The sequence below is a fragment of the Suricata suricatta genome, chromosome 11 (assembly GCF_006229205.1).
Source record: "Suricata suricatta isolate VVHF042 chromosome 11, meerkat_22Aug2017_6uvM2_HiC, whole genome shotgun sequence".
Classification (NCBI taxonomy): domain Eukaryota; kingdom Metazoa; phylum Chordata; class Mammalia; order Carnivora; family Herpestidae; genus Suricata; species Suricata suricatta.
Window position 1 is genome coordinate 51,870,660 of NC_043710.1, and position 8,446 is coordinate 51,879,105.

Here is an 8,446-nt window from a genome sequence, read left to right on the forward strand (position 1 = left end):
GTTTCCAGGGGTTCCTGTGTAGCTCAGTCAGTTAAGTTTCTGACTTTGGCTTAGGTCATGGTCTCACAATTCATGGGTTCATGCCCTACATTGGGCTTTGTGTTGACAATGTGGAGCTTCCTTCAGATTTTCTGTCTCACTATCTCTGCGCCCTCCCCCAGTCATGTGAACACACTCTCTCAAAAGTAAATATTAAAAATTAAATAATTTTTTTTAAAAAATGAGTTTTGAATAGGACTTTCTAATTTTGAAAGCAGAGTCCATCATGATTTAACTCTATGTTATAGGCATTATACTTGCCTTCTCTATGTTCCTATTTCCATATCTTTACCATCATATATTTTTATTCTATCCATTAAGACATCATAATCTATTCAAATTATTTAAGGGTACACCATACACAGCTGTTGTGAAATAAATACATGATTTTAATGACTGATGCTTTTGAACTTAAAATTATGATACAAGGCAATTACTACCAGGCATTACAAAATTTTCTAGGGTAATAAAATATTTGTTTAAGTTATTTGAGTTTGGAACACCGCTTCAATTTTTTTATCCTATTGAAATATATGTAAATAATGCTTAATATAAAAACTACTACTTATATATTATGTAAATTGTGATTAAAAATTTAATGTGTATTCATTCTCTCATACTTTCACTCTATATACATTTATCATTAAAATGTCTTGTATGTTATCCAGCTCATGAACACAGATCAATTAGATGTGATCTATGTGGAAGAAGTAGTTGTGTAAAGAAAAAAATGGAGGGAGAAGCTAATGTGATACATGCTGTGGAAGCTTTAGAAGGGCTATAGGAAAAGAAAAAGAGAAATGCCCAATGTTCCTTGGTTAAACAAACTCTTAATCAAATTCTAAAAACTGAAGATAAGTTATGCTAGCAAAAACGTATACATGTTTTCATATATATTAGAAGAAACAGATGCATTGAGCAGCTTATTTTCTGGAACAAAAGGCAAGCAATTCAGAGCATCTTGAAAAAATATTACATAATATATGGAGATGATATATCTGTTTTCAAATTGAGAAAGCTGATTCTCCTACTTTTCAGAGATAAGATGTATAAAAGATATAACAATAAATGAATGATGAAAAATATAATTCATTTCCATGAGATTTCATGAAAGATGAAATTGGGAATAATTACTGATATAGAAGAGAGATCCTATTTCAGAATCTTTAATAGACAATCACTAGGATTGGTGATGCAGTAGGCTTATAGTAGAGCTCAACATTGGAAGCAGTGATAATATATCTGGAATGGACAAGTAAGTGAGTGTTGTGTCCTTTATGGCATTAAGAGTATTTTCAAGAATAGAGCTTTTTAAAAAGTTTTATATTGATATAATTCAAAGTGTACAGAATAGTGCAAGGATAGTTCAAGAAAACCCCTTTTAACCTTTACCCAGTTTCAGATATTTTCTCTATTTTGTCTTGTTTTGCCTTATGATTGGTGATAGACAGACAGATAGATAGAAAAGATAGATAGACAGTTAAACTCTTGTTGCATTATTTATGAGTACTTTGAAGACATGATAACTCCTACATAAGTTTATTTTTTGACCAAGAACACAGATCTTCTATTGCATAACTATAATTTTATAACCAAGATTAGAGCACCTAACATTGCAAGAACACCATCACTAACTGTACAGGCCATATTCACATGTAGACAATAATCCAAAAAATGACTTCTCTTAGGTACATTTTTTTCTTCTCCAGAATCCAACCCAGAACCCCACACTGCCTTTCATATTGTTATCTCTTCAGAATCCGTTGATGTGCAACAAGTCATTAACAGATCTTTTCCTTCCTTCAGTTTTTGTCTTATTTCATATCTGACCACTTACTTACCTAACATTTTAAACATATTTTACTGAACTTTAATACAGGTACAAAAATCATATGTTGTCCAGCTTGAATAACTGTCACAAGGTAGACATAAATCAGTAACACCCCTCCCCATATTGAGGAAGACCACATAAGTTGTATCCTAGAATGAACCACCTTTTCCATGTCCTCCTCAACATTCTCCATCACAGTCATCAGTTCTTCAAGGGAAATGACTATTCTAACTTCTTTACCTACTGTGGCTTGAAAACAAACTAAACAAAACAAAACAAAACATCAACTGTGTTTGTAGCTTATCCAATTTGTTGGTGTATCATGTTTGATCAGGACCTCTTAAGACTTCTTTGTATTATGTGAACTCAGTTGTAATGTCTCCTCTTTTACTTATAATTTTCTTCCATCAGTCTTCTCTCTCTCTTCAGGATTAGTTAAAGGTTTGTCAACTTTTCTAATCTCTTGAAAATAAGCAACTTCTTATTTCTGTGGGTTTTTTTTCCAATTGTTTTTCTATTCTGCGCCATGTTTACTTTTGCTGTAACCTTATTTTACGTATTCTGCTAATTTTGGTTTACTATGTTCTTCTTCAACTAGCTGGGTGTAAAGTTACATCATTTGTTTGAGATCATTGATCTTTTCAATGTAGACATTTATTCCTAGCAACTTCTGTCTTAGTGCCTCCTTTATTGCTTTAGTTTTTTGTGTTTGTATGTCATTAGTCTCAAGAGATTTTCAAATTACCATTCTGGTTTCTTCTTTAAGCCATTCCCTATCTGTTAGTAGTTCAAGTTTATGATTTTTACATTATACATATTTATGAATATTCTGGTTTTTCTGCTGCTATTGATGTATACACTCATTATATGAAATGGTATTTCAGAATCAGTATATCAGTAATCAGAAAAGATACTATTAAACAATCTTCTTTAATATTTAGACTTTCTCTGTGATCCTACATATAATTTATTCTGGAAAATATTTCTTTTGTGCTAGAGGAAAATGTGTATTGATGCTATTGGGGGAAATATTCTGTATGTGCCTGGTAGGTAAATTTAGCCAATAGAGTTCAAGTTCTCTGTTGCTAATTGATCTTCTGTCAGGATATTCTATCCTGTAGAGTAAGTAAGGTACTGAAGTCTCTTACTACTTTTATGTTGCTGTCTATTTTTCCCTTCAGGTGTATGATATTAGTTTCACATAATTGAGTGCTCTGATATTGAAAAGGAGACCTAGCCAGGAGCACATAGCTATGTGCTAGTTTGGCTGTTGACATATATAAATGTGTAATGGTCTTTGAAAGTTACCAGGATTCAAGTGTTGTTTTATTCACATTTTATTTCTATGTAAGTTTAGCTATTTCCAGAGACGAATTTCTGGGCTTAAACAGACAGAACCAAAACAAAAGAAAAACAGAAACAATTTGAATCCTAACCCAATAGGATTTTGTTCTATATGTGAGTGGAACACCAAAGTTCCTAGGTATCTCATAAGTTTCTAATGACTCCTGCAGTCGTGAGCTACTGAGATTTAGAGATACTTAAAATATTGTTTAAATTATTTGAGAGAGACAGCAAGAGAGAACACATGCACAAGCTGGGTATGGGTAGAGTGACAATCCCAAATGGGCTGTGCACTGATAGCACAGAACCAATGCCACTGAAATTCACAAGCCCTAAGATGATGACCTAGCCAAAATTAAAAGGTGGACACTCAACCAACAGACACATGGAGATGTCCCAAAGGTTTTTTGATACAGATCTTTGTAGAAGATTTGACATTTACCACATTTATGTTGTTACTGTAAATAAGCATAAAATCTCTGTAACAGGAGCCATTAATTATTAAGGGTTTTAGAAAAAAATATTTTTAGGACATAGCCACTAATTTGTTTAGTCTTTATGCCATAGACAATAAGGTTGAGAAAAGTGGTGTTAAAAGGTAAAGATTTGATAGGGGGATATGAACATATGGTGGTATGTGAGAGTCAAACCTATGTGTGAAGAAAAAGAAGATCACAAGGAGGTAGAACTGTAGGAAGACAGATGTGGGCAATGCATGTATTGAAGGCCTTGAAACGTGCCTCCTTCTGGGGCAACTGAAACACAGTGACAAAGATTTGCACATCAGCCAAGGTGATGAAGATTATGTCAAAACCTAAGATACTGAAGGCAACAAATAAGCCGTATATCTTGTTGATCTGGATATCCTCAACAGCTAGCTTCACAACAGCCATGTGCTCGCAGTAAGAGTGAGATGACTAGAATTCAGTAGAGTTTCAGACAGCAATTGATGAGCATAATGGATAGTCCTATAAGAATGGCAGCCCTGAGTGTCACCCCAACTCCAATGTGAGTCAAGAGTTTCTGGGAGAAGATGGTGGCATGTCCCAAGGGGTCAAAGGTGGCTACATAGTGATCTAGGGCCATTGCCAGGAGGATGCCTGATTCGATTGCCTGGAATGAATGAATAAGCCACATTTGTAGCAGGCAGGCTGCAAAGGAAATCTCTGGCAAATGAAACCAGAAGATGCCCAACATTTTGGGCAGAATACACATGCTATGTCCAATGTCTCTGGCCCCCAGCATGGCCAAAAATATGTCCATGGGCTTATGGAGGCTGTGTTCATGCTTGATGATACCTAAGATTAGGGAGTTCCCAATCACAGTGATGATATACATGACACAGAATGGAATCCCAATCCAACACTGCACTGACTGTAGTCCAGGAATCCCAAAGACTGTTAGTACAGAGGGCATGAAGACTGAGCCATTGAGCACAAGCATGATGATTTTGTCAGCAGAATCAAATAGTGGTTTTGCTGATTCATCTTCTATACCCGGTCAGGTTGACATGGATAAAAAATAGGAAGAAATTACTTTCATAGCAAAATACACTTTAGTTACATGAATCATACACCACATTCTCATTTTTTTATTATTGAAATATTTTGACATCAACTATTTTCTAAGTTTATTTGCGCTCCCTGTTGGTGTGCAAATTCACACATTGCAATATGAGTGCAAGTTGATGTTAGCTAATACTCTCAAAGGCCACATAAATATGTTTTTTGTGTGTGATGGGAAATATTAAGATATGGCCTTCAAAAGGTTGATATTTTAATATAATATTTTTGTTTCTAGTTACAATACTGTACAGTAGATCGCTAGGAGGACTTACTCATCTATGAAACACCTGTCTCCTCCATTTTTCACTCCTCAGCCCCTAGTACCCACAGTTGTATCTGTTTTAATCAAACATATCTGTTTTGAGAGTTTGGCATTTTGTCCCTGGTGCAGTGGAGTTGGCAAACAATATTACTTTTGTTTCCGATATACAACATAGTAATTCAACAAGTCTGAACACTATGCTGTGCTCAAGACTAGTGTAGTTATGGCATGTCACCATACATGCTACTGCAAACCATTGGCTGTATTCCCCCACGCTGTACCTTTTATCCACATAGCTTACTCATCCCATCACTTCAAGCCTGTGTCTCTCACTCCTCTTCACCAATTTGACCACCCTACAAACCCTGGCCCTCTGGAAACCATCAGTTTTTCTCTCTATTTGGGGAACTGTTTCTGCTTTTTAAAAAAAATTTTATTTGTCATGCAGTATCTTTTTCTCTTTAAGTTATCTCCCTTACCACAATGTACTCAAATTTCATGATTACTGTTGCAAATGAAAGGATTTCCTTTTTCTCATGGCTAAATAAATATTCAGAGACATGTAATTCAAAGCCACAATGAGATATCACTTCACTCCTTTTAGAAGACTTGAAATCAATAAGTCAAGAGATAATAACTATTTGGGGGGGGGTGGTGAAAAGGTAATGTTGCCCATAGATGGGGGAAATGTGCCCACTCCGGAAAGCACTAGGAGGGTTCAACAGAAAATTGGAAAAACTTATCTACATATAATCCAACGATTTGACTTCTGGGCATATATTCAAAAGAGAGGAAAAAAGAATATTGAAGAGTTTTCTGTAATCCCTTGTTTACTGCAGCATTATCACAACAGCCCAAAGATAGAACAAACCTGGTTCTCATCTACATGTGAATGGATAAAGCATTTCACATAAAGTGCAATGAAATGTGATCCATCTTACTGTTTCTCTTCAACTACTCCTTTAAAGTTTTCTCTTTCCACAAAGTCATTGTAAGAACAACCATCAAGTTCTATATCTCTATAGTCCTTAATATTCATAATCATAAAAATTAAATGAATTGGATGATTTGTCTCTGGTCCATGACCATGGACCAAACAGATGCTTTTCTTTTATGTTTTCACCTCATTACTTATGCTTATTGGGAAACCAGAAAATTGACATTGAGAAAAAATTATTATTATTATTTTTTACATTTTAGAGAGACAGTGAACATGAATGCATGCAAAAGTGGGGGAGGGGCAGAGGGCTCGGGGAGAGAGAATCCCAAACAGGCTCGACGCCCAACACAGAGCTCAAGGCAGGGCCTCATCTCACATCTGGGAGATCATGACTTGAATCAAAATCTAGAGTCAAAGCCTTGACCACCTAAGGCATTAGGTTCCTTAGAAGAAATCATTGAATACAGAGCAAATATATTTCAACAACTGCACTCTCCTTGGGCTGATATATGGCATCCAGGGTAGTTGTGGTCACTTATGTGCTTTATAATCAGAAGACAAATTTGACCATGATATTTACCAAATCTGCAGCTCACCAGCTTGACTGACTTCTCAGGGTAGCCTCTTCATAGTCTGATTCGTCTCCAATAGACTCAGAATGTTTCCCACTTAATTTGTCAGTGTCCATGTGTTTCCAAAATCCAACCATTCATCATGCAACTTTTCCTACTTAGTGTCTCGGAAAATATATCAATCACGATGTATTCTTTGACGATCGTTGCCAGAGCCAATTTTACAATGTCCTGCTATTTGCACATCTCTTGTATTCAACCCCAAGTGCCAATTTGTATCCTCTGCTCTTCTATTTCCCTATCAATAACCATTATGACCTCCATAATTCCAAAAAGGCATTTATTCCTCTTTTTTAATTTAATTTTATGTTTTAAATTTATTTATTTATTTTGAGGGAAACTGATCCAGTGGGAGTGGGGGAAAAGCAGGGAGAGAGGGAGACAGAGAATTCCAAGCAGGCTCTGTGCTGCCAACACAGACTCCTACGTGGGGCTTGAACTCATGAATCTATGAGATCATACCCTGAGCTGAATCAAACAGTCAGATGCTTAACTGACTGAGCCACTCAGGCATCCTTATTCCTAAGTACTGAAAATAATGTAGGCTCTCTAAACTTAGACAATCTCTAATCATGTAGGATTACCAAGAACGCATCTCATGTCAGTTAGAGGAGTATTTATTGCCTCATTTTCTTCAAGTTTATTCCACTCTGAGAGAGGTTTCCCTCTTTATAATCTATGTTCCCTAACTCTTCTTTTCAACAGGTATACAGTATGCCAAAGTAGATCTTCCTCATCTTCCACAAAGAACAGTACAACCCACAAATTAGAAATTTGTATTCTAATAATATCTTTAGGACTCAATACTTAAGCATTCACTATGTTCCAAATATTTCTTCAGAAAGGGAAGAGACAGAGAGTCTGAACAGGCTCATAGTACTGTCTCTGGGGAAGAGGTACTGTTTCTGGAGAAGAGGTAAAGAACATTTGGCCGCGCTTGGAGAGAGGGACTCACAGTTGTGCGCGCCTTTGAGAGGCGCCGGCAGTGGCAGCGGCCGCAGGCAGTGAGAGGCTGCGGCAGAGGAGCCCCGGCAGCGGCTGCCCCCGGGGCTCGCGCACCTCGAACTCGGTTTTGGGAAAGGAACCATGCACCTCATTTCCACGGCACATCTCGCTCCCTGCACTGGCTGTGCAAATCCCAAATCCCGGGTGCCCACAGGAAAAAATAGGGCCCACACCTTCTCGACTCCCAACAGGGAGTCGGCGGCGGGTGGAGGCCTGGGAGCGCGATGGGCTGCAGGAGCTCCCAGCTCATTTCCAGCAGTGCACAGCGCCTTGAGCAACAGCTACCCGAAGCCGAGAGAGTCTCATTTTTTTTATTCTCCTTCCCCCATTGCAATCGCGATCCTGGCTGGGAGTGGGGACTCGGCAGCTGGGTCTGTGAAGATGCGCACTTCACCTACTGCTGCTCCTTTCGCCTCAGGCAGGGGTAGCCGAAATCTCTGCCTGAGCCAAGACAAACTGATTCCTCCCCCTAAGAAGCCAGCCACCAAAACAAATACATTTCATCTGTGGTAGTGCAAACGTGCATGGACTGGAACTTTGAACTGAGGCGGGTCTGGAAAATACAACTCGGCTCAACTGCGGCCCAAGGAGATTGGACTCATTAGAGTGGCCTACAGTGCCTAGCTCAGTGGAGAGTGGCTTGCCTCCATTCTAATCTCCATAGACACCAAGTCTGAGCCTCTGAGAACAGCCTCCAAAACCTACCACATCATACCAAGCCTATCCACAAGGGGGAGCTGCTGCTCTTTTAAAAACATTTTTTTTCTTTCTCCACTTTTTTCATACTTATTTCTTTGTTATTATTACCTTTTTTTGTTTATTCTTTTT

The 8,446-nt window shown here is 37.8% G+C and overlaps 1 pseudogene; it reads right to left on the reverse strand.

Moving 5' to 3' along the window:
- Positions 1-3,708: 3,708 nt before the first annotated feature.
- Positions 3,709-4,657, reverse strand: LOC115272574 (annotated as a pseudogene).
- Between the last annotated feature and the right edge of the window lie 3,789 nt (positions 4,658-8,446).